This window comes from Pituophis catenifer, unplaced genomic scaffold (genome assembly GCF_029215685.1).
Source record: "Pituophis catenifer annectens isolate HBS135680 unplaced genomic scaffold, rPitCat1.0.hap2 SCAF_2, whole genome shotgun sequence".
Taxonomy (NCBI): domain Eukaryota; kingdom Metazoa; phylum Chordata; class Lepidosauria; order Squamata; family Colubridae; genus Pituophis; species Pituophis catenifer.
The window spans coordinates 171630920-171656355 of NW_027256882.1; the positions used below are offsets into that span (position 1 = coordinate 171630920).

At 41.4% G+C, this 25436-nt stretch overlaps 1 pseudogene; it reads left to right on the forward strand.

The window, feature by feature from the left end:
* Positions 1–79: 79 nt before the first annotated feature.
* LOC139310818 (lysozyme C, milk isozyme-like) lies at positions 80–24654 on the forward strand (annotated as a pseudogene).
* The last annotated feature ends 782 nt before the right edge of the window (positions 24655–25436 follow it).

Genomic DNA, 25436 nt, shown 5'->3' on the forward strand with positions numbered 1-25436 from the left:
CCAAAACTGGGAATACACACCTTCATCTCAATAGGATATCTCTCCCTCCCTCTCTCTCTAGCTATCATCTATCCAACCATCCATTAATTGAGGTGCAGTGGCTTAGTGGTTCATTGATGGTGGAGATGGTCTCAGCTCCAACGGTTCAAGCCCAGACACTGTGTGGCAGGGTGAGCTCCTGTCACTCTCCTCAGCTTCTATCCACCTAACAGTTCAAAAGCATATTCTATACAAGTAAGTACTACTTCAGTGGGGGAGCTGGTGCTTTTTTCAGATTGTCTGATTCCTAATAGCTCTGAAGCTTCCCGGCTGCAGTGCCCTGTTGCGAGGCAGCTCTGGGAAGTGAGGGGGCTTTGGGTAACACTGCAGGAAAAGCCACTTGTTTTTTCACTGGTATGAAGTCATCTCGCCCTCCTGTGGCACATCTTGGGAAGTGTGCAAGCATGTCTTAGAGCTGGTACCTTGGCAAGCCAAACTATTACTCTGCAATAGCATTGTGATTTCATTCATTCATTCATTCATTCATTCATTCATTCATTCATTCATTCATTCATTTAACCATGAAGTTGGTGGGAGAAAGTCTTGGGGAAGGATTATCTCTGCCATTTAAAGCAAAAATCTTTACTTCCGATAAATAGGGATTAATAAAGTGATAAATTGAGAGGAACCCTGAGAAAATCTGCTTGGAGAGAGTAAATCCAGGATAAAAGTGTTCTAACTGAGGTCTCAAACAATGGCCATCAAAGCTGCCGCCTGTTACATTCTCTGTGCCTTCCAGCATCCAATGAAGATGAACACTTTGCAAAGAATAATACTTCTCTTGATACATCTAAAGGAGTAGTTTGTCACTGAGTCTATATCAAAGTGTAACATCTCATCACTTTACATTATAGAACACTAGCTGGACGCCTGTGCTTCGCTACAAAACTATGTGATCGGGTGTGATAAATTGACACTTAAAGCCTGAAACTTAATGTAGAATGTGTAACTCCGTAGCATCAGAGCATGTTAATATAAGGCAATTGGCAGTTGGAACAGAGGGGGAGGGGGAGTAGAATGTCCCAGCCTGCAGGCCTGATGAGTCACACACTGGCCACGCCCACACCTGATTTAGCGAAGGGATAGCATCACAGTCTGTTAATATAAGGCAACTGGCAGTTGGGACAGAGTTTCTTTCAGGTGGGGAGGGGGATCTAACTCCTTAGCATCAGAGCATGTGAATATAATACTATATATGAAATAATCATGATTTGATGGTCATTTCAAAAAATCCTTTCTTAGCAAGCCAAGAGGAACATACGTGCCAAATTTCAAGTTTGTAGGTTTTACGGTTCTGGAGATTTCATGATGATGTGTGAGTGGTTTTCACTTTTATATATATAGATAAGCAGGCTTCCTAATGAGAAGCTATTTAGCCATTCCCTCCCTCCCAGTGAACTACTAATGTTAGCTGAAGTTCCTGCTGTCCATGCCTCATGAAAAACAGACTACATGATATGTTTCTTATTGCTGACATTACCAAAGACATGCTGGCTAATGGCACTATGTATTTACATAATGTTAAGTTTGATCCAAAGGGCAGAGCTTTTTTTTTTTTAATTAGATTGCAATCCTGTAGACATTTGAAATAAGTCTAATTGAACTCAATGGGTCTCAGTTCTCACAACTCCACATAGTTTGGGTTGTTTGTGAAGAGGTTTCAAGGAGATACTTAGTGGTTAATGTTTGAAAACTAAAGAAAGTCAGAAAACAGTTAACTATAACTGCAGTATCAGCTGGTCTTGGGGGGCATTTTTGGGAAAGTACAAGTATTTAAACAAATTGGAAAGATAAATATGAAGTCCAAGTATTTAAATTACACAATTAATTAAGGATCAATCAAAATCCAAAAGATGAATGCACTTGACCGCAATCCAAACAATTTCATTTCATAATCTTTATTTCTCAGCTGCCAGCAATAGAGAACTGAAAGGGCTCTTAACCAGACAAACAGCCCTTAAAACACACTCAGATACTCAAAATCCACCTATTTTTTTACTTTTGTTTCTTGATTTGTCTTCCAGGGACAGAGCAGAGGAACTTATTCACTGCATTAAAGCAATATGTCTGCCTAAGTTGGTTACAAATCTAGTTACTGAATTAGTACAACATGCTAACTTTGGTTAGTTTTAACATTTGTTAGTGTTTTTGGTTCACTGTATTTATTTATTTATTTATTTATTTATTTATTTATTTATTTATTTATTTATTTATTTATTGGTTCGATTTATATGCCGCCCTTCTCCAGAGACTCAGGGCGGCTTACAATACGTTAAGCAATAGCCTTCATACTTTTGTATATACCTGCTTAGTAGGGCTTTTGCCCGCCCCCACCCAAGTGATGTTCTAGTATTGTTCAACGTCATAAAATGGGTTGAGTAACCAGGTTATGTTTGTTGTGTAAAACAGTCTTTGGTTTCTTCTATGCTAACAAGTTTCCAATTCAAGAAGACTTAGAGCTTAGAACTTAGAATAACTTTATTGTCACTTTGAATGTACACTAACCAGCATACATTAAAATGAAATTTCATTGCATACAGCTCTCAAAGGATCACCACCTCCAATATACTCTACATAGACATGACATGACATGATTAATTTAATTAATTAATTAATACATTAATTAATAATATGTATATACCCACATATATTATATGACACAGAGAAAGAACACAGTCTAGTTCAGATATATAAAGGTACATGGCGAGAAAAACATGCAAGTTTACCAGACGGATGGCATAAGGAACAAATCTGTTACAGAATCTGGTAGTCCTGCTAGAAATACTTTGAAACCTCCTCCCAGAGGAGAGCAAAAGAAGCAGACCGTGAAGTGGGTGTGTGGGGTCTCTAACAATGCTTTGAGCTCTGAGTACATAGCACTTATAAGCAGTATCCTGAATAACAGGAAGTGAGCTTCCTATAATCTTCTCAGATGTCCTTACCACTCTCTGTATGGACCTTCTATCTGAGGCACTGCAGCCACCAAACCAAACACTGATGCAGTTTGTTAAAATGCTCTGTAAAAAGTGGTGAGGACAGAAGGAGAAAGATGTGCTCTCCTCATCAGGTGCAGGAAATGCAGACACTGGTTGTGTCTGCATTTCCTGCATTTCCACACAAGGAGGATGTGTGGAGAGACCAATTGAGATCGCTGGTTATCTGAAGTAGCTGAAAGAGTAAATCTGTAGTTTTAATTGAAGCTTTCTTTCCTGGGCTTCTTTGTTCCAGCTCAATTATTTCTCAACAAGTTTGGGAGATGCCATTTGTTTGAGAGGGCAATATTGGGAAAGAGGAATCTAGCAAACATTGCAGTTATTAAGGAAGAATGAATATGCTGGACAGCCAAGACATCATACAATAGATCATCCATCATATTTACCTCTGAGGTTAAAGATCAGTAGTGAATTTCAGGAAAGCTGATTAACTGTTTATCAAAGACATGATGAATCTGTCTTTCCCTCTAATTTCCCCCCTAAAGTTGTTCTATTTTCAGACTCATTTACTTCAGCAAAGGTTGTTTGGCCAGAAACAGTTCTTTCTCTTCTTTTAACCAATATTACTTATATTTCACCATAATATAATAACAATACAATACCACATAAATATGTGTGTGTATATATACATATCAGGGGTGGGTACTTACCTCCGTTACTGGTTCGCAACGCATGTGCAGATCATTCATGATGACATCTGGGTGGGTGGGCGGAGCCTCCCACCGCTGTTACTATCGGTTCGCAAGAACAGGACCGAACCGGGAGCAACCCACCACTGATACATAGATACATAGACATAGATATACAGTACATACTGGTAGATATATGTATAGTGTATTCAAAAAGTATTCAGATCTCCTTCACTTTTGTCAATTTGGTTATGCTGCAGCCTGATATTACAGTTGTTGAAATTCATATTTTTCTCATTAATCTACATTCAATACCCCATAACGACAAAGTGAAAACAGAATTTTAGAAATGTCTGTTAAGAAGACAACCTAATCAATCAATCAATCTTCTTACCTGGGAACTTTTCTTCCCCATATGGATTGAAATCTCACTTCCGTTTCTTCACTTCTGATATAGCTGAAATACATTTCGAAAGAGCAGGTTTACTTACTTCCTAAACTCTGAACAGCCTTGCACAATTGCATATACATCAAGAATAACCAGTTCCAAAATATTACAATTTTAGTTACTGGAAAAGATTTCACATCACATTTCAGCATTTGTGCAATTTTGACATATCTGGGGATATCAAAATTGCATTTTATGAATAATTGTTCTATTTTAGATATAACTTAGGGACCTAAATAAGCATGGTCCAAATTAGTAATGCCAGTGGCTATTTTATAGATATTTTATAAAATATTTTATAAAGGTGATGGCAGTGTGGAGGGTGGTAATTGGTAATAACTTGCAGTGCTATCAAATTCATTTTGTCTCATTTTTGAGGCTGATAAACTGCTTTGGAATATGCGGTCATTATTATGATGAATATGAATTGTACGTTACTTTAAAATAGTTATATTCAAACATAGTATATAATAATGAAGGATTATATTAAGATAGGAGAAATTAAAATTGTCTTCCCAATTTTGCCCATTTGCTGTTGGGGAGAATTTCTATGACAAAAATGAGTGTTTTGACTAGAATGATTTTTTGTTGATTGTTGTTTTAGATAATACCTGTTCCAACAATGATGTACCATTCAAGCAATGGCAAGCAGACATATCTAAGTTTGGAAGACAAGAGAAAAACCATCAGATAATTATAAAGGCAAGATGCAAAAAACGAAAAGAGAGAGGGGGGAGGGAAGAAACAGAGAAAGAGAGAGAAGAGACAATTTATGAATTTAAAATTGTATTCTGCAGCTTGTAGTTTGGTTTGGATAAAAGAACGGGGGTTGCTGAGAAACAAAAGACTTTTAGAGTTAGAAGACCATGACCTGAGGTATGGATATTTATAGTAAATGAATGCATTACGCACTATAGACAAATAGTTGGTGAAATTGACATAATTTGCTGAGATGGACAAACTGACATCTTTGATTAGAAAAAGTTCATTATTAACATTCATCAATGACTGAAAACTCCTTATGGACTTTTTACATTAAAAAGAAAATGATTTTATGACTTATGGTTGAGATTAGAAAGAACAGGTTATAGCAGGGTGTCAAACTGGTGGCCTGCAGGCCGGATGCGTCATGAACAGGCCACGCCCACCGCACTGGGCGGTGGGAGGCCGATAGGAGGTGGTCTTGCAAGTACCCCGGGCCCATGCCATGAAGGGCTTTATAGGTAAGTATCAACACCTTGAAGCGGATCCGAAGGGCCACTGGCAGCCAGTGCAGCTCGCACAGGAGAGGTGTTACCCGGGAGTAACAGGAAGCTCCCGTAACAACCCGCACGGCTGCATTCTGGACCAGCTGGAGCCTCCGGGTGCACCCCAAGGGCAGCCCCATGTAGAGGGCATTGCAGTAATCCAACTGAGAAATAATGAGAGCATGAGTGACTGTACGCAGGGCATCCCTGTCTAGGAAAGGGCTCAACTGGCGCACCAGGCAAACCTGTGCAAAAGCCCCCCTTGTCACGGCCATCAGAAGATCCACCAAGGACAGCTGTGAATCAAGGAGGATGCCAAGATTACGAACCCTTTCAGAGGGAGTAAGCAACTCCCCCCCATCCGAAGTGATGGGGTTACTAGATCATGAGATGCCGGCATCCACAGCCACTCAGTCTTGGAGGGGTTGAGTCTGAGCCTGTTCCTGCCCATCCAGACCCATACCACCTCCTTAGACATCATGGAAAAGGCATCCCTGGGTTGATCCGGGGTGGAGATGTACAGTTGGGTATCATCAGCATACTGATGATACCTCACCCCGAAACTGTGAATAATTTCACCCAGCGGCTTCATGTAGATGTTAAAGAGCAGGGGGGAGAGAACCAAGCCCTGTGGCACCCCACAAGTGAGGGGCCTCAGAGAGGATCTGTGACCCCCTGCCCAAACAAACTGTGTACGGCCCAAGAGGTAGGAGGAGAACCACTGTAAAACAGTGCCCCCCACCCCCAACCCCCAGAGCCGTCACAGTAGGATACCATGGTCGATGGTATTGAAAGCCGCTGAGAGGTCAAGTAGCACCAGAATGGAGAAATAACCCCCATCCCGGGCCCACCAGAGATCATTCACCAGGGCGACCAATGCCATTTCTGTGCTGTGTCCGCGCTTGAAACCCGATTGGTACGGGTCTAGATAATCCGTTTCCTCCAGGAATTGTGGAAGTTGGTATGCCACCACAGACTCAACAACCTTCGCTATGAAGTGAAGGTTGGAGACGGGATGAAAGTTGTTCAGGGAGGCCAGATCCAGAGCAGGCTTCTTGAGAAGGGGACGAACCACCGCCTCCTTAAGTATGGCGGGGAAGACCCCATCCCTCAATGAAGCGTTGATAATTGCCTGGTTCCAGTCTCCAGTCACCTCTCTGGTTGCCGCAACAAGCCAGGAGGGACATGGGTCCAACAAACATGTGGAGGCCCCCAATCTACCCACAATCCTGTCCACTTCATCTATGGAAACAGGATCAAAATCAACCCAGATGTTACCTTCAGGACTTGCTCCCACCTCCGCGTCGGATCCTGCCCAGTCAGAGTCTAAACCCGTCCGGATCTGAGTGACTTTGTCTTGCAGAAATTGTGCAAAGTCCTCAGCACTTCCTTGTAAGGGGTCCTCTCTCGCTCCCTGATTGAGAAGAGAGCGGGTCACTCGGAACAAGGCCGCTGGGCGATTTTCTGCAGACGCAATGAGAGCAGCAAAATAGTCACATTTCGCCGCTTCCATTGCCACAAGGTAAGACCTAATATGGGTTCTTAACTGTGTTCGATCAGGTTCGGAACAGGAAGATCTCCAACAGCTTTCTAGGCGTCTCTTCTGATGCTTCATCTACCGCAGCTCCACGGAAAACCATGGAGCTGCCCGGGATCCCTGTCGGAGGAGAGGCCGCAAAGAGGCGATTCGATCCAGTGCCCCGGTGGCAGCCCGTTCCCAGGCATCTACCAGGGCCTCTGGCAAATTGCGGGATAGGTCAGTGGGAAATGTCCCAAGCTCCGTCAGGAACCTGTCAGGGTCCATCAGGCACCTGGGACGGAACCAATGAGTCGGTTCCGCCTCCCAGCGGTGGGGGTTGACGGATGGAAAGTCTAGCTTAAGGAGGGAATGGTCGGTCCATGACAGGAGCTGAATGGAAAGTTCACCCCTACTCCAAGCATTTATCCACTGCCCAGACATAAAAATCAGGTCGAGTGTGTGCCCACCACTGTGAGTTTGGCCCTGTACAACTTGAGTCAGGTCCATGGCCGTCATGGAGGCCATGAACTCCCGAACCAACTCAGATGTCTCACTGGCTGACGGGAGATTAAAATCTCCCATAACCATCAGGTTGGGGAGCTCAACCATCAGTTCAGCTAAGACTTCGAGCAGTGCGGGCAGGACTGAAGACAAACAGAAGTGATTCACACCCACCTATCTGAGGGACAGTGACCTCCCTAGGTCTAAGACCTTCCCTAATAACAACCACCACCCCACCACCTCTCCCGTGGAGTCACGGCTGGTGTAGTATATGGAAACCTGGTGGACATAAATCAGAGAGAGGGATCCCTCCCTCCGGACCCAACCAGGTCTCAGTGATACAAGCCAGGTCCGCACCCCCCTTGTCAATCAGATCTCGCACGAGGGGAGCCTTGTTAACAACGGACCTGGTGTCCGTTGTTAACAAGGATAACAATAGAGTTGTTAACAATAGAGTTATATATAAAATTGGATGGAATAGGTAGAAGCATTCACACAATCAGCAATTGTATTATTTACTATGAGTTGAGAGGGAGCTGTAGTAGGTTTTAATGGCATGAATGACTGGTAATTTAAGGGGATGTTGGGGAAAAATATTTTCAGGTAAACAGCTGATCTCTTCTCAAAACTCAAATCATCTTTAGAGAGATTGTCTTTCTTTCAAGATCTTCACAATTTGGTTAGTCTAGTGATTTACTATGTGAAGATATTAACTATAGGTACGGTAATGTGGAAACAATTCCTAGTTTAGTGCCAGCTGATGATCCCTCTACAAATAAAATTTTGGGGCTTTGTGAGGAATCCCTAGCAGAAACTGGGACCTATAACCTCCTGGTAGGTGCATGGTGCAATACATTTAGTTAGAAATTCATAAAGAATGGAAGAAGGAAACAAAAACAAAACTAGTAGACTTACCATTTTCTAAAAATAAGAAAAGGAAAGAACACTGTGGTAGTTAATAATCTTTTATCTGACCTCTGGGGAAATCCAGAGATTCTTCTCAAAAATCAGAAGCATTTTTAGGACTTCCCCAGAGGTCAGATGAAAAGATTATTAATTACCACAATGTTCTTTCCTTTTCTTATTTCTAGCCAACTGTTTTAAATCTACCACATACTGGTTTCATTCCCCATCCTTCCTCCTTACCACATTTATTTATTTATTTATTTTTATATTTAAATTTCTATACTGCTCTTCTCCCAAAGGACTCAGGGCGGTGTACAGCCAAGATAAAACCCACAAATATAAAAGTTAAAAGCAAATTAAAAGTATTAAATAATTTGGCCGAAACTAAAATAACATAAAACAACCATTAAAATAACATTTAGGCCAGTCTTGCCTGCTGAAACAAAAGCGTTTTGAGGGTGCGGCGGAAGGTGCGAAGGTCGGGAATCCTACGAATCTCCGGGGGCAGCTCATTCTATAGGGCAGGTGCCCCCAGTTCTCCCCCTGGGGGTCACCAGTTGACACTGTTTGACAGACAGCATCCCGAGGAGTCCCTCTCTGTGGGAGCGTTCTGGTCGATGGGAGGCTATCGGTGGCAGAAGGCAGTCTCGTAAATACCCAGGTCCTAAGCCATGGAGGGCTTTAAAGGTGGCAACCAACAGCTTGAATCGCACCCGGAAGATCACTGGGAGCCAGTGCAGCTCGCGCAGGAGCGGTGTTACATGGGAGCGACGAGTCGCTCCCATAATCACCCGCGCGGCCACATTCTGGACCCGCTGGAGCCTCCGGGTGCTCTTCAAGGGGAGCCCCATGTAGAGAGCGTTACAGTAGTCCAGACAGGAAGTGATGAGGGCGTGAGTGACTGTGCACAAGGCATCCTGGTCCAGAAAGGGACACAACTGGTGTATCAGGCGAACCTGATAAAAAGTTCCCCTGGCCACAGCCATCAAATGGTCTTTTAAAGACAGCTGCAAATCCAGGAGAACACCCAAGTTGCGAACCCTCTCTGAGGGGGTCAAGGTCTCACCTCCAATAGTCAGTGATGGAACCAGCTGATTATGACGGGACGCCGGAAACCACAGCCACTCGGTCTTGGAGGGGTTGAGCCTGAGTTTGTTACTCCCCATCCAGATCTGTATGGCCTCCAGGCACCGGGCCATCATGTCAAGGGCATCATTGGGGCGGCCCAGGGTGGAAATGTACAGCTGAGTGTCATCAGCGGACTGATGGAAATCCACCCCAAAGCCACGGATGATCTTGCCCAGTGGCTTCACATAAATGTTGAACAGTAGGGGTGAGAGAGACCGACATCTTACAGCTATTTCAAAATTAGGAAATAGGGGAGTCAGGTTAGCTACCTGGCTCATTCATTAATTTTGGCATTGGGAAAACTTCTCAGTAGCAACAGCACTTAGACTTATATACCACTTCACATTGCTTTACAGCTATCTCTAAGCAGTTTACAGAGTCAGCATATTGCCCCCAACAATTTAGGGTCCTCATTTTACCTACCTCAGAAGGATGGAAGGCTGAGTCAGCCTTGAGCCTGGTGAGATTTGAACCGCCAAATTGCAGGCAGCCGGCAGTCAGCAGAAGTAGCCTGCAATACTGCACTCTGTGCTGTACCACTGTGCCACTGTGGCTCAAAGGAAATATATCAGAAGCAGAATTGCTAAGAGGAGAAAAAAATAGTATGAAACCACACCAAATACCTCTTCAGACTATGCATTATCCCAACTGGCCAGCCAGTCAGTTAATGCATATGAAAAATCTTTATCTTCATAATAGGGGAAATTATTTGTGGTTTCCAAATGAGGCCTACCCCACTGTAGCAGTGTATGATGTGCCTTACATATGCATGTATTTTATTTCCTAATCATATAACTAACTTAGAGTTAGAGGAGGGAAAGATAAGTCCCTCTTATAACTCCTCCTCCTTTGGTAGAAGTAGACTTGAGAAGGGTAAATTTTACAGGAACAGGAAGAAATACTGCTTGGCAAATATATTACATAATAGAATACAGATAATAGCCAAGTACAGTGCTATTCAGACAACAGGAACTGGATCATTATTGACACTATAATGATTAAAGTAAACTGAAGCTTTCAAAACAGAACAAATACATCAAGGTCAAATATAATTTCTGAGATGTAAATAGACAGGGTCCAGCTAATTCTAATATAATCTTGATAAAAATAATGACTGAATGAGTTCATCGATCTCTTGAAGGCAAATCAACAAACAAAAGTGGGAAGTTTCCTCATTCCTGAACCCAGGTGCTTTTTGTGAATCTGGGCGTGTTTTAAGAACTGTTTGTTTGGTAAAGAGCCTTTTCAATTCACTGTTGCAGGCAGCCAAGAAATAAAGATTATCTGTTTAAATTGATTGTGTACAACTGCATTAATCTTTTGGACTTTGATTGATCCTTAATTAACTGCCCCATTTAAATTGCTGAGCACATTGTAAGCCGCCCTGAGTCTTCGGAGAAGGGCGGCATATAAATCAAATTAAAAAAAAAAAAATACTTGGACTTTCATATTTATATTTTCAGGTTATTTGTACTTCCCCATAAATTCCCCCAAGGCCAATGATACTGCAGTTATGTTAACACATGCATTTCCTGACTTTCTGTAGTTTTGTGAATACTGACTACCTAGTAAGCATCTCCTCAAAACCTCTTCAGAAACAACCTGGAAACTATGTGGGGTTGTGAGAACTGAAACCCACGGAGTTCAATTAGATTTATTTAAAAATGTCTACAGGATTGCGATCTAATTTAAAAAGCAAAACAAAAGCTCTGCTCTTTGGATCAAACTTAACATTATGTAAATACATAAGGGCAGTGGTGAAATCCAATTTTTTTTACTACTGGTTCTGTGGGCATGGGTTGGTGGGCGTGGTGTGGCTTGGTGGGCATGGCTTGGTGGACATGGCAGGGGGAGGATACTGCAAAATCCCCATTCCCTCCCCACTCCTGAGGGAAGGATATTGCAAAATCTCCGTTCCCACCCCACTCTGGGGCCAGCCAGAGGTGGTATTTGCTGGTTCTCTGAACTACTCAAAATTTCCACTACCGGTTCTCCAGAACCTCTCAGAACCTACTGGATTTCACCCCTGCATAAGAGCCATTAAACAGCACGTCTTTAGTAATGTCAGCAATAAGAAATCATTACCGGATTCTGTGCTTCATGATGTTTGGACAGTAGGTAACTTCAACAGATTTTTCTCATCAGAGTTGGTTTATGTTACATAATGTAAACACGATGGAAGAAAGCAGGATGCTTTATAATTAATAACAGTTTTATAAAAATGTTCCTCATAATGACAACATTGGAGATTCCTCTCCTTGGACTACTGCAGTGAGCCAAAATAGCAAGGAGGTTGGCATTCCATGGAAACAATTCACAAAGGGGACCTGGTTCAACTGAACCCTTTACCGCAATGTGTTTGTTCTACGCATGTAAGAAACCACACTTTCTGGTTCGTGCATGTCTCTAGGATTATTAGGGCCAAGAGAAATGTGTCTAGGATTTGGGAATACTCAACCGTTAAACCTTTTCTCAGTTTCCTACATGGTAACCAGTGGTGGGTTTCAAATATTTTTACTACCAGTTCTGTGGGCGTGGCTTGGTGGTGGCTTGGTGGGGGTGGCAGGGGAAGGATACTGTAAAATCTCCATTCCCACCCCACTCCAGGGGAAGGTTACTACAAAATCCCCATTCCCTCCCGATCAGCTGAGACTTGGGAGGCAGAGAATAGATGAGGGCGGGGCCAGTCTAATTTTTTACTACTGGTTCTCTGAACTACTCAAAATTTTGACTAACGGTTCTCCAGAACTGGTCAGAACCTGCTGAAACCCACCTCTGATGGTAACACTGATTTCCTTTTTTAGTAGTTGTTTTATGAAACAGTGAGAGGATGGACTTTTTTTTAAACCAGGAAGAATGATAAAGATAAACATAAGGGTAGGCTCCACATTGCTGGATCTGTCCAAGCAGAAAATAGACAACATCCACCAGGGAAACTGAATGTGCACTGCCCTCAACAGTCCAATTCAAACAGAGGATTCTAACCAAACATGGGATTGGTTCAGGGCCTCTCTTTTCCAGATTAGATCCTGCAAATAATGCATAACACATCTGAGAACAATTTTTGAACTACATAGCCTTGATCAGTGGTGGGATTCAAGTAATTTAACAACCGGTTCTCTGCCCTAATGATTTCTTCCAACAACCAGTTTGCCAAACTGCTCAGAAAGTTAACAACCGGTTCTCCCGAAGTGGTGCGAACTGGCTGAATCCCACCACTGCCCTTGATATGTTCTTGTACTACATCCTTGGGTGATCACCAAAACCATGTTCAATCTATTGCCTGAAAGCTTGTTTTGAGCCCTTTCTCTGAAAACATGGAAGCCAATTTATGGGGATGGCAAACCATAGTACTTTAGCAGAGCACAGATCTAACCAAACATGGGGTTGGTTCAGGGCCTCTCTTTTCTAGAAGTGATCCTGCAAATAATGCATAATACATACTGAGAACAATCTGTCCTCTTTCCAAATGCAGAGTATATTTGGTCACTGTGTGTCAGAGCACCTCTGGCACAAGTCCCAATTTTGGAAGTTTATCTTCAATACGATCTTTGAAGCGGAACAGCATTTGTCTGGCAAGATAAGAGGAATCAAGATTTGGGGCTGAAAATTAATCATTTATTAATTTTTAAAAAACCACTAAGTCTTGCTTGAGTTCCAGTCTAGCAGCCAGACCTCCTGCCCAAGGGCTGTACTGGAATGAATAGTTTGCACTCTTGAACAGTTGAACAGTTTGCACTCTTCCTGGTTAGTCAATGGAAATTGACTGAGCTCCATATGGAGCTGGGCCAAGGGTTTGACCTGAGATATTCACAAAGCAAAGTTGTGTGCTTCTGGAGAAAAAGAAGCAGCAAGAATTACTGCTGAATTTCTCTGCGTCTTCCAACAATTTGAGTTTGCTCAAAGGGATTAAGTCTCTAAACTAGTCAAAAAGCAACCACATATAGCCGTGATGGCGAACCTATGGCACGTGGGCCCAAAGTGGCACACGGAGCCATGTTGCCCGACATGTGTGGCGTCGTCTAACCCTCTTCCGGGTTTCTGGCACGCATGTGCGCACGACGAACAGCTGGCCTTCATGCGTGTGGCAGTGCCGGAAACTGGAAGAGCTGGTCTTCCATTTTCCGACGTGGGCATGTGCACTGGCCAGCTGATCATCGCGCACACATGCGCCCCATAACTGGAAGACTAGCTGGTCATTGCACATGTGCATGTGCACACTGGAAACCGGAAGTTAATTTCCCGGCATGCACATGCGCGCACATGCCCCCTTTGCAGCTCTCTTCCAGGTTGCGGGTCTGATGAGCGCATGTGTGCGCGCAAAGCACACAACACAAAGCGCTCCCTTTTCGGGACTTGGTGCCAAAAAGATTCGCCATCACTGGCATATAGCATAATTTTCTGTCTTAGAAAATTTTATACCCTGAAAGGTAACAAAAGACCATCACAGTAATATTCCGCAGCCTTTATTTTTTTGGAAGGCATGGAAATTTTGTTTTTATCAAATTATCGTTCCTCAAAATATCATGCCTGAAACACTCTAGAGAATTCATGGCAGAAGAATTATCAAAAATGTTTGCCAAGGTTTGAAAGGGAAAAGGAAGGAATCGTTCTAATGTCTAATAATTTCTCCATTACAGTTCCTTCTCTAATACAATCATTACATTCTAATTCTAACCTAATCCATCTTTTCATATTCCTGTTATTCTTAATTTAATGCCAGAGAAGCAAGTCAGGTAGACATTTCTGTATCCACAAAAAGAAAGTTTAGTAAGGCTGATAGCCTTCTTTTTTGGGCAAAAGGAAATCCCACCCTTGCAGAAAGTTAAGGGGCAGAAATGAAGCAGTCCCACTTTTCTCTAGTCTTTCCAGGGCTGGGATATAGGCTGTCTGTGAACATCAGGCTGGTTCCCTGCCTGGTAGTTTTTCAGAAACTTTAAAGACTGGGTTGTTTTAGAAATACTTTCACTGATTTAACGCTGCCACTTTATTTTTTTAAATGGTTTACTGTTATATAGTGGTTGTGGTTTCTTTTTCTCTAAGTTATGTCATGGATATTTTCTGTTGTATCTTTTTGTGTGAGCCATACAGAATCTTTTGATTGGGGCAACATATAAATCAGGGGTGAAATGCTCCCAGTTCGGACCAGATCGCCTGATCTGGTAGCAATGGAGGCGGGTGGTTCGGAGAACCGGTAGCAAAAATCCCTGCCCCCACCCCCATGCCCAGCTGAGCTGCACAATCATCAGAGGCTTTTTTTTTTACTTTTAAAAGCATTTTTTCTACAACCTCTTCGGAGGAAAAAATGCTTTTAAAAGTAAAAAAAAAAGCCTCTGATGATCATGCGGCTCAGCTGGGATTGTTAAAGGCTTTTAAAAGAAAAACAACCCTTTTTTTCTTTTAAATGTCTCTGACGATCCCAGCTGAGTTTTTTAAAAAGCCTCTGCTGATCAGGCAACTCAGCTGGGATCGTCAGAGCCTTTTGAAAGCATTTTTTTACAACCTCTTCGCCCACCCAGTCACATTACCCCCCACCACCAAGCCACGCCCACAGAATCGGTAGTAACAAATTTTAGATTTCACCACTGATATAAATATATAATTATAATATTTTTATACCATTGCTAGCTCCCGTATATCCATTCTTGAAAATACCTATAATGCCATAGGGCATTTATTTGCTTTACATTTTGTTAACTGCACGAAAGAAAGAAAGAAAGAAAGAAAGAAAGAAAGAAAGAAAGAAAGAAAGAAAGAAAGAAAGAAAGAAAATTTTAAATCAAATAGGAAGATAGCTAAGTGGTGCTAAGGAAGGCATAGCTAGGTATAATGGGTGTTTAATTTGTGGTTCTCCTGCTGTTTTCAATAATGAATTTAATTACCTGTAGTTGACAAATAAATCATTACTATAGTGTTTGTACTGAAAAGTATAAAGTATAACCAATACCAGGATTTAACTATGCCCCATATGGAACTGGACCAATAATTTTACTTCAGATAGTCACAAAGCAAACTTTTGTGCTTCTAGAGAAAAATGAAACAAGAATTGCTGCTGAATTTCTCTGAGTCTTCAGAGAAAACAAGGCAAGCTGGACTTTTCACTATCCTTTACATGCCTGATGGATCAGCTTCCTATCCAGGCTGCAGAATTTGTTTTATTTTATTTTATTTTATTTTATTCTTCCCCAAGGTGCATGATCTTTGTTTTCCTCCAAAGAATTTGCAGGTTTACTGATATTTACAGAAGTAACAAAATGCTCTTGTGGTCCTTCTTGGTCCACAAATTCCACAGGAATCTCTGATGCTATTATTATTTTATTTTATTTTGCTTTGTAGGAAGTTAGTACTCACCCCTCTCCTAGAAAAATGAAATATTTTAGGATATGCTAAAAAGGCAGAATATTTTCCCTAAAAGAGAAGCAGAAACTCAGCCCCCCACCTTTGTTAATGGGCCATTAAGGCCCGAGCCAGTCTATTCTACATAACAAAGATCGACCCCCTTCAGGCAGAGCCATTTAATTGCCCTTTATTGCAACACCCACCAAGTTTCAACCAAACTTGGCACACAGACAACCTAAAAAGCTAGCTATGAACTCTGGCAGCAACCAATCAGGATACTCTTCCCGGGCCCCAGGAAGTTCAAAGCCAGAGAGGGCATAAAACCAAGGCACACTCAGCATCTCTGCCCTTTTCTGTTCAGGAACTCAAACCATGTGATCCTGTCCACCATTAAACCATCTCTCCAAGCAGTCTCCATATTTCCAGTGTCTTTTTCCCCATTTGGAGCTGAACCCAGAGGATATTTCTTCTAATAGCTTTATATTTTATTTTATCTTGTGAAATGTATTGGTTATCCATCTTACCCAGGGTAACTCTGGTTGGCTTATAAAGCTATATAAAGCTATACTGCTGCCTAATTAAAAGATGGGGAGGGCAGGACCAGAATGAGGGAGAAGGTGGGATCTGTTGTCGATCTCTCAACCACCTCCAAGGTGATGTGCTACTGACAGAATCTACCCCACTAGATGCCCATATACCTCCTAAAACCTGGGAACTTCACTTTCGGAGATTGTATGAAGGCCCCTCCAGCGAGAATATAAGGGATACAATGAAGGCTCCCTCTCAAAGTCAGTCAAAACACAAAAGGGGGTTAAACAGGGGTGCATTTTGGCTTCTTTGCTTTAACAATTACAATTACTTTGCTTGCTCCATTAATCCTCCAAGACAAATTCTCCTCATCATGGATCAAGACTGTCAAGTCCAACCTTACCAAACTAGGCTTCTCCCCAGCTGCAATACTCAAGTTGGACTACGACCAAGCACAACAAACCTTGCGAAAAAGGGTAGAGGACATTGAAAAGCAAACGGACTTAGAGAAAGCTCCATTGTTTCTGGCTCCAGACGCCATTAGATATGTTGTTACTCCTGCCAGCTCTCTCAGATACTTGGAATCAGCAAACCATTGGAAAGCATTTTCGCTCACATGTTGCCATGCGCTTCCATCGGCTGTCCTGTACAAGTATAAAAAGATACCAGTGACTGAAAGACTCTGTTCCTGTGGCTCAGGAGAGGTGGAGACTGTTAGTCACATATTCCTTCAATGTTCTGTAGGAAGTTAGCACCCACCCCTTTCCTGGAAGAGTGAAATATTTTAGGAAATATGAAAAAGGCAGAATATTATATTTCTCTGTATGAGAAATATGAGAAGCATATTTTACAGACAAAGCAGCTCCCACCTTCCTGCCCCCCACACTTTGTCAATGGGCCATTAAGGCCTGGGCCAGTCTATTCTACATAACAAAGATCTGCCTCCTTCAGGCAGAGCCATAGTAGGAATTGCCAAAGATAGGATTAGCCCTCTACACAATAGCAGCAGAAACTCACCACATGTGACCTGGGAAGCACATGTGACCATCAGCCAGCAAGGCCCCCACCCCCTGGGAGTCTGACAACCAATCAGGATACTCTTTTGGGGCCCCAAGAAATGCAGAGCCAGAGAGAGCATAAAAACCCAAGGATTTACTGTATCTGCCCCTTTTATGTTCAGGAACTCAAGCCATGTGATCCTGTCCACCATTAAACCATCTTTCCAAGCAGTCTCCATGTCTCCAGTGTCTGTTTCCCCACTTGGAGCAGAACCTAGAAGGATGTTTCTTCCAACAGTTCCTTTAACACAGAGATTCAGAAAATCCTTCCAATTATTGCCAGGTATCTGGCCATTCTGACACTGCTTACCTCCAGTGGCTGTTTAAGAACAAACAATCCAAAACTACAGCACAGGTGGCTAAATTCTGCACAGCAGCACTGGGGATTCATTGGAAACACGTGTCTAATTCACCATAGCTATTTTATACAACAAATGTGGCAAATCCTTTGCATTGCTTATTTCTTTCCCTTTTAGTAATAAACTGACTACGGGCCACACAGTTTATGGATTATAATTTTAGTATAGTTAGACCATGTGTAATTGACAGACTGAATTTTATCATAGATTTTATCTGTTATTTGTTATTTTATTCTAGAATTTTTAATTGTATATTTATTGAGTGTTTTTATTTGTTCTGGTCTCTGATATATGACTGTAATAAACTGAATTGACCACATTATCTGGATAAAATAGAATAAATATAGACCTATTTTCCAATCATGATGATGCTCTTTTTATCAGATATTCTAGTATTACTAGATATAATATGTAACTGAACAATGAAGCACTCAGGATATACCATTGCTTAAGTCTATTGCTAGTTTGCACTACATCTGAGAAACATCCAGCTGTATTGCATCTCACCTTGAGCCTATAATTTATTTGAAATGCATGTAAGAGGGGGAGTCAATTGTAGAAGATATAAGTTTGTGCTTAAAGGCAGGACCAGCTTTGGGCTAAGGCAAAGAAGGCACTGGACTAGGATATCAAAACTTAGGGAGTACCAACCCTTTGCATTGACTGGAAGTGGAGCCATCACTCAATGTACCTTAGGGGTGCCATATACAGTAATCTTAAGCGAGTACCACTAAAAGTTTTCCATGAAAATTGAATCACGTTTGCTTTGGATCTACAGATAAAGTGGAGGCTCCATCCACCTGCCTGGACATAATATGCGAGCACTGCACATGCGCAGAAGGCTGTGTGCATACGCACTCACATTTGCGAACCAGTAGGGAAGGTAAGTGAATCCCACCTCTGTGTTTTAGCCAAATTTCCAGTAAGTATGTCTGGCATTGATTCACCAATTGATTAATTCGCTGGCCAGTTAGGGCAGTTATTTAGAAGAAGTGACTTCAGTGTTTATATTGATTCAAATTGTTCAGCCAACATGCAACTAGAAGAAATCCCAGCTTTCATTTCCAAGCTTGTTCTCTCACCTAGCCTGTGTAATGGCTTCTGATAATCAAGGGGACGAGGAGATGAAGTTATTGGCTTGTGTTATTATGACATGTACCTATGCCATTTTTTTGGTTCTCTGTTCCACTGGGCATGTATGGCTGTTTTACAAAAGTAGAAATTTGGAATTGAAAAACTGAACTTTTCTCAAAATTTCTGAAAAGAATAATTGAGTGGATGGAGGGCATTTCTTTTTTCTTTAATGTAATTTTTATTAAGACTTTTTACATATATAAAAGAGAAATATAAGAGTGTGTGTGTGTGTGTGTGTGTGTGTGAGAGAGAGAGAGAGAGAGAGAGAGAGAGAGAGAGAGAGAGAGAGAGAGAGAGAGAGAGAGAGAGAGAGAGAGAGTATGAATCGTAATTCAAACAAACAAAAACTCAAATAAGCATTGGGTCCCCCAGAGAGGAATGTTTATGTGTGGAATCTGAAAAATAACGCTGTCAGAAGCCACCACACAATGAACATCCTGTTCCTTTTTCATGTGCAAGACCATAAAATGATTGAGCTTCAAACTCTCACTTGCAGCCCCCACTTGTACATTTTTGTTACCCCTCATGTAGAGTCCTTTGACTCAGGATCTCCTCAGGTGCCACAAATGCTCTTCTCACCCACTGTTAGTTAGGTTTGGCTTTTTATGAAATTGAAAATGACAGTTAAACCTTTTTTATGGTTTGTGTTCCACTGATTCCTCAACCCTCCATCACATCCATGACCTTTCTTTTTCTTCCTCATTGTTTTTTTGCCCTCAACTGTCCCTGCTTGTCAATCCATAATAACCACAGATTGGGGAAATCTTATTGCTACATACTTTGTTTACCATCCCTCCAAAGGAGCCAGTTTCTCAAGTTGTGACTATAAAACCTAGTAGCCATCCTGGAAAAATCAGACATCATCTTCCAAGGAGCTGCAGCAATGAAGGCATTAGTGCTCACCCTCCTCTTCCTCCTCATTGCGGCCAGTGAAGCCAAACGATATTCCAGATGTGAACTGGTTTCAATTCTAAAGTGAGATGGCCTGGATCGATATCATGGCTACAGTTTGAACAACTGTGAGTTTACTCTATCTTTTTTCTCCACCTTTACAAGTTTCAGGTTTGCAAGGCGGATGCAAAATGAGGAACTTCCTTCCCAGAAAGAATTCATCCAGACCACCCAATGAATAAAAAGCTCTGTTCAATTTTCTTAGAATGGTAAAATATGCTTTTGTCCCATCCCAAATGTCTCAGAAGATCTCCCTGCATTAACACCCTTATTTTAAGAGGGTGATCAATATCCACTTCATGGCCTGTTTGCACAACAGCAGAATAGGAGTGTGGTTAGACCACTTCGGTTTTTGTATTTTCACAATCACTGGCTTAGATTTCTTCTCTTCAAAATAGAGTTTATTTGTGCCAGGATAAGCATCCTCTCAAATGAAAGATCCTTCAGATTGCCCCAAATCATTTTAATTCAGGATACAGTTGAAGGGGCCATCACAGAAGATTTTCCACATTTGTGATATTGCAAAAGTCCCACAATGGAAAAGTACCTCCTCCTTGGAAAGCCCAGTTTAAGAAAAGAGAAGAAAGGAGAGGTGGCTTTATGTGCCATTAACAACGGCAGGAATATCTTGGAGATAAGATTCAGTTTTATTCCAAATTCTCTTGAAGGTGTCCAATATATATTGGACTTCTCAGGTCCTTCTTTGGTTCAGGAAGAATGAATATATGGTTAAACATTCTGTTTTAAATGTTCTGTTTAAAAAACTAGAACAGCTTTTTCATTTACAGCATATGCTTTTTATAGACCTATGCCTGTTTGTTTTCTTCCAGGGGTCTGCATGGCTTTTTATCAGAGTGGATACGACACCCAAGCTGTGGGACAGCAAAACTGGGATGGCAGTTACGACTATGGGATTTTCCAGAGAAACAGCAGCTGGTGGTGCAACAATTACCAGGGCCATACAGCTAATGGCTGCAATAAGCCTTGCAATGGTAAGACACATATTTTAGAGGACAGATAAAGAGATAAGCTTTAACAAACTTTCAAAATTCAAGAGAATTGACACAATGAGGTGGTATGCTTATATTCCTTGCAGTGTTGCTTCCTGACCTGACCTACTACTTATTTCACCTACTGTATTTTCTGGCGTATAAGACGACTTTTTAACACATGAAAATCTTCTCAAAAGTCGGGGGTCGTCTTATACGCCGGGTGTCGTTCTCCTGTAACCAGACAGACCAGCCCGAAAGGCTCTGATGAGCCTTAAATGGCTCTGGCGATCCAAGCTCTGACGATCCCAGCTGCGTTTCCTGCTAATCAGGCAACTCAGCTGGCGATCCAAGCTCTGACGATCCCAGCTGAGTTGCCTGCTAATCAGGCAACTCAGCTGGGATCGCCAGAGCCATGTAAAAGGAAAAAAGTTTTCCCCCTCCAGCTTGCTTACCTTAGCTGCTAGTCGCAATGCTTGCCTTGCTTCACTTGCCTGAATCCATTCCATCAGCAAGCCACTCCCTGCCTACAATCAAGCAGGCAGGGAGTTGTGGACTTCAACTCCCAGAATTCCTCAGCCATCAAAACAAAGCTGGCTGAGGAATTCTGGGAGTTGAAGTCTACAAGTCTTAAAGTTGCCAAGGTTGGAGACCCCTGTTCTATTGGGTAACTTTTTTTCCCCTTTGGAAGCTTTAAAAAAAATAGTTAATTGGGGTTTTTTTAGTTGTTCTTTTTTAGACCTAGCCATTTAAAGTTTAGGAAGTTTTAAATTTAGTTTTCATATAAAAATAAAAATAAAATAAAATAATATTTCTGCAGCTTTCTGAGATTTAGTGTGTTTCTGTAGTGTTTCACTCTAACTACACAAACACATAAAATCTCACAAAGCTGTATGTGGAATTTTGTGTGTGTAAAGTGTGAAAGTTGTTTTTTGGGGCTTTTTGTGGCTGTGTGAGGTTCCTGCTTGTTGCAGGGGCCATTTTGGGTCTAGCACAGCTGCTTTTACATTGTGGGTGAGCCAGTTGATGTTTTTTAATTTTTATTTGGTGTGCGTTGGAAGAGGGATAGTCTTATACGGTGAGTATAGCCCAATCCCTATATTTTAACAGGAAAAGTCGGGGGTCGTCTTATACGCCCAGTCATCTTATACGCCGGAAAATATGGTATTTCACTAGAAAAGCAAAACACGTAAAATATCTCTCTAAATCAGATGAAATTTTGTAGGCAAATTCTAGTCCTTCTTCCCCTTTATTGGTCTCTGTAATTGTCCAACTGCATCCAATGCTTCATGAAGATTGGCATCAAATCACCCTGTCTCTCAAAATTCTGTCATGTTCCTACTTCTGTCATCTTTGATAGTATCTAGTCAACATGTCTCCAGCTGGTCTCATCCTTTTTCAATCTGCTTCCCCACTGAGTACCCCATTTCTCAATTTGTCACAAGTTCTCTAACTTCCATCACAAAGAAAAATCTCACTTTGTACCTCCACAGCACCCATCCCAGTGTGGTCTGAGTTCTAATGAATACCAGACACATATTTGATGAGGTTCCCCTGTCCCACATCAACAGTCTTGTGATCTCTTTTGCTTTTTTCTAGACTGGAGACACTAGACCAAACTAGCTCTCCATCCACAATGTAAGAGGTAGCTTGCCTAGCAGAGCCACCTGATCCCAACTTCACTAAAATTAATCAATGTCCTGCCAGAGAGAGAGAGGTTAAGGGCAACAAATTCAGCACCAGAACACCACCTGGCTAAGGAACCCAATTCTCTGCTTTCTGTCTTTTGTCAGAGAAATCTGGTTCTGGGACTCCAGTGAGACAATTCTTCTCTCACCCCTTTCCAAGAGTGCAGTGAGACTGCCAGGAAGCCTGCATATCCAGCATATTCGGCTCCAGAGAGAAAACAGATTCCTAGCGTTCTATACTTTTCAGAATTGTTCCTCTACTTGGTTAAATGGTCCATGAGAAGAGGATTTTATGGTCCACACCAGGTGTACAGAAAATAGGTCATACCATTAAAAATGTAAATGTATTGCATACATAACTAATGAATTCCTATAACTAAAATTCCTGTTAGGTAGGAATCTGCTTTAAATAATAATTTTATGCAAATCTTTGGAAATACCTTTGAAACATCTGAACTTGGACATATTCTAACTTGCCTCTTTTGGCAGCTTTCATAAATGATGACATCAGAGATGATATTATTTGTGCTAAGAGAATTGTGCATGATCCCAATAGGATGAATGCCTGGTGAGTCAATCTCTCATTAACATCTTTCTACTTGTATCATTCAGTAGCAAATGAACTTATTCTTGTGGTCATGAAAGTTAATTACCTTTCTTTAAATTATTGTACAACTTTTAGCCTGGGTGGTAAAATACATTTTTTGAATTTGGAAAATTACATTTTTGTTTCTATACTTGCACTTTGGTTGTTTTAGAAGATAGTTTGGTTGTTTTAGAACCTCTAAACCTGGGATTAGTGGATTGTTAAATCCAGGTTTTAAGCAAAGAGATACCCAATTTACCAGCATGAGTGTTGATGCCCATTATAACTGAATAATTCCTTCCCATTAATTTCACATCCACTTTCGATTTCTGTCTTTCTCACCTAATTTAAAGTCTCTTTAAACACAGAGTCAACATTGGGGTTAACAACCAGCTGGGACAAGTAGCAGAAAAATTTGGCCAATCGCCTTTTAAACACCAGGGCTCTGATCCCAGGAACGAGCTCCCATGGGAACAGAGATCTGGTAGGAAAAGAACATAGTAGTGAGGGAAGCAGAGAGAGAGATAGTTTGTGAAGCCTCCAATCATAGGATAAATAGCAAAGGGGGTTGCAGCCACAGATCATTAGATGGAAATCCCATAAACTGAGCATCTAGAACAGGGGTATCAAACTCAATTTCATTGAGGGGCGCATCAGTGCTGTGATTGACCTTGGGGGGGGAGGCGGGGGGACAACTATGTGGGCATGGCTAACCGGGTGGGCATGGCTAGCTTGACGCCACTCCCCAAACTACTGACATGTTTCCTCTTCGCATTGGGTAGACCAGGCTGAAGCCACGCTGGCCTGATCTTTCCTCTTCACACTGGGTAGACCAGGACAGCCCCGTGTGCGGGATCCGACCACATTGCAGGCTGGATCTGGCCTGCGGGCCTTGAGTTTGACACCCCTGATCTAGGTCAAAGCATAAACATTTTATGTGCTCAATAACCAGAATTATTTAAAATTTACTCTGATATATGCGATTCTCAAGCATTCTAAGAATTTGGATAGAATTTTGTGAGCTTTTTAGTGTTAACCCAATTCTCCAGATCTTAACTGCCCTGGGCAATGGCTGGTATGGACTCTGGCAAGGTTATGTGGGAGTCCAAACTATATTGAGCAGTAGTGGCATATAAACTTTATTGTGAGGAATATAACTCAATCAATCGTAGTTCTTTTCACTTTAACCTGGAGAGAAGGAGATTAACAATTAGGAAAGAAAGTCAAAGACGAGGAAAAATTAATAAACGAGAGTTGCCCTTGCTCACCTTCCTCAATTTCTCCAAGGAGATTTACATCAACTGAAATTGTCAAAGAATCAAACATATGTGTGATCAACAAAGGCATACATTATGTTTATTTTTAATTTGCATTCTTATTTTTAGGGTTGCCTGGAAAAACAACTGCAAAGGAAAAGATCTGTCACAATGGACCCGTGATTGCGAGCTCTGAGATTGATGATCCTGCATTTCTCTTCCTCCTCCTGTGATGCAAATGATATTATTCCTTATATAACCACGTAGAAGTTTGATTTTATTCTTGCATTCCACATATTGGGAACAATGAGTTTCTTTGCACAAAAATGATGATTTTTAAATGGTTTATAGTTGGAAAAGAGGGAAGGTGTTTTGCTTTTTAAAATCTTTGAAAATTGCTTCAATAAAACGAGTTTTGCGCATTATGCCCTTGCCCTGTTTCATGCTTTATTTATTTCCTTTTCATATTTCATTATTCATACATATGGTAATTGAACTGGTTACCAATCATTTCTATGGAAGAGCAGACCTGTGCAACAAAATGCAGCATTGATTCAAAGCTTGGTGGTACTTAACAAAATACCAGAAAAGAAAAAAGAAATAGCGTATCAGTTTTTTCAAAAACTCTATGAACAAGATAGAGTGACAGATGAAGAAATAAATAAATATTTAAATGGAGAGGGAATGTCGACCTTAACAGAAGAAGAAAAGGAAATATTAAATAGGGATGTCACCATAGAAGAGCTAAGAGAAGTGATCAAGAAACAAAAAAATAATAAAACACCAGGGACCGATGGAATACCAAGTGAATTTTATAAAGGACTAGGAGAAACATTGGATTGGATATTATTAGAAACATACAATGAGGCATTAATAGAGGCAAAGCTATCAGACTCATGGAGAGTAGCATACATTTTGTTGATACCAAAGGAAGGAGCAGATATAACACAAATAAAAAATTACAGACCAATCTCTTTATTAAATACTGATTACAAAATTTTTATGAATATAATGGCAAATAGGATGAAAAAAAATATTGAATTGTAGGATACACCTAGATGAGAACAGGTTTTTACCAATGAGACAAATAAAAAATAATATAAGAACAGTAATTAATGTATTAGAATATTATGAGGTG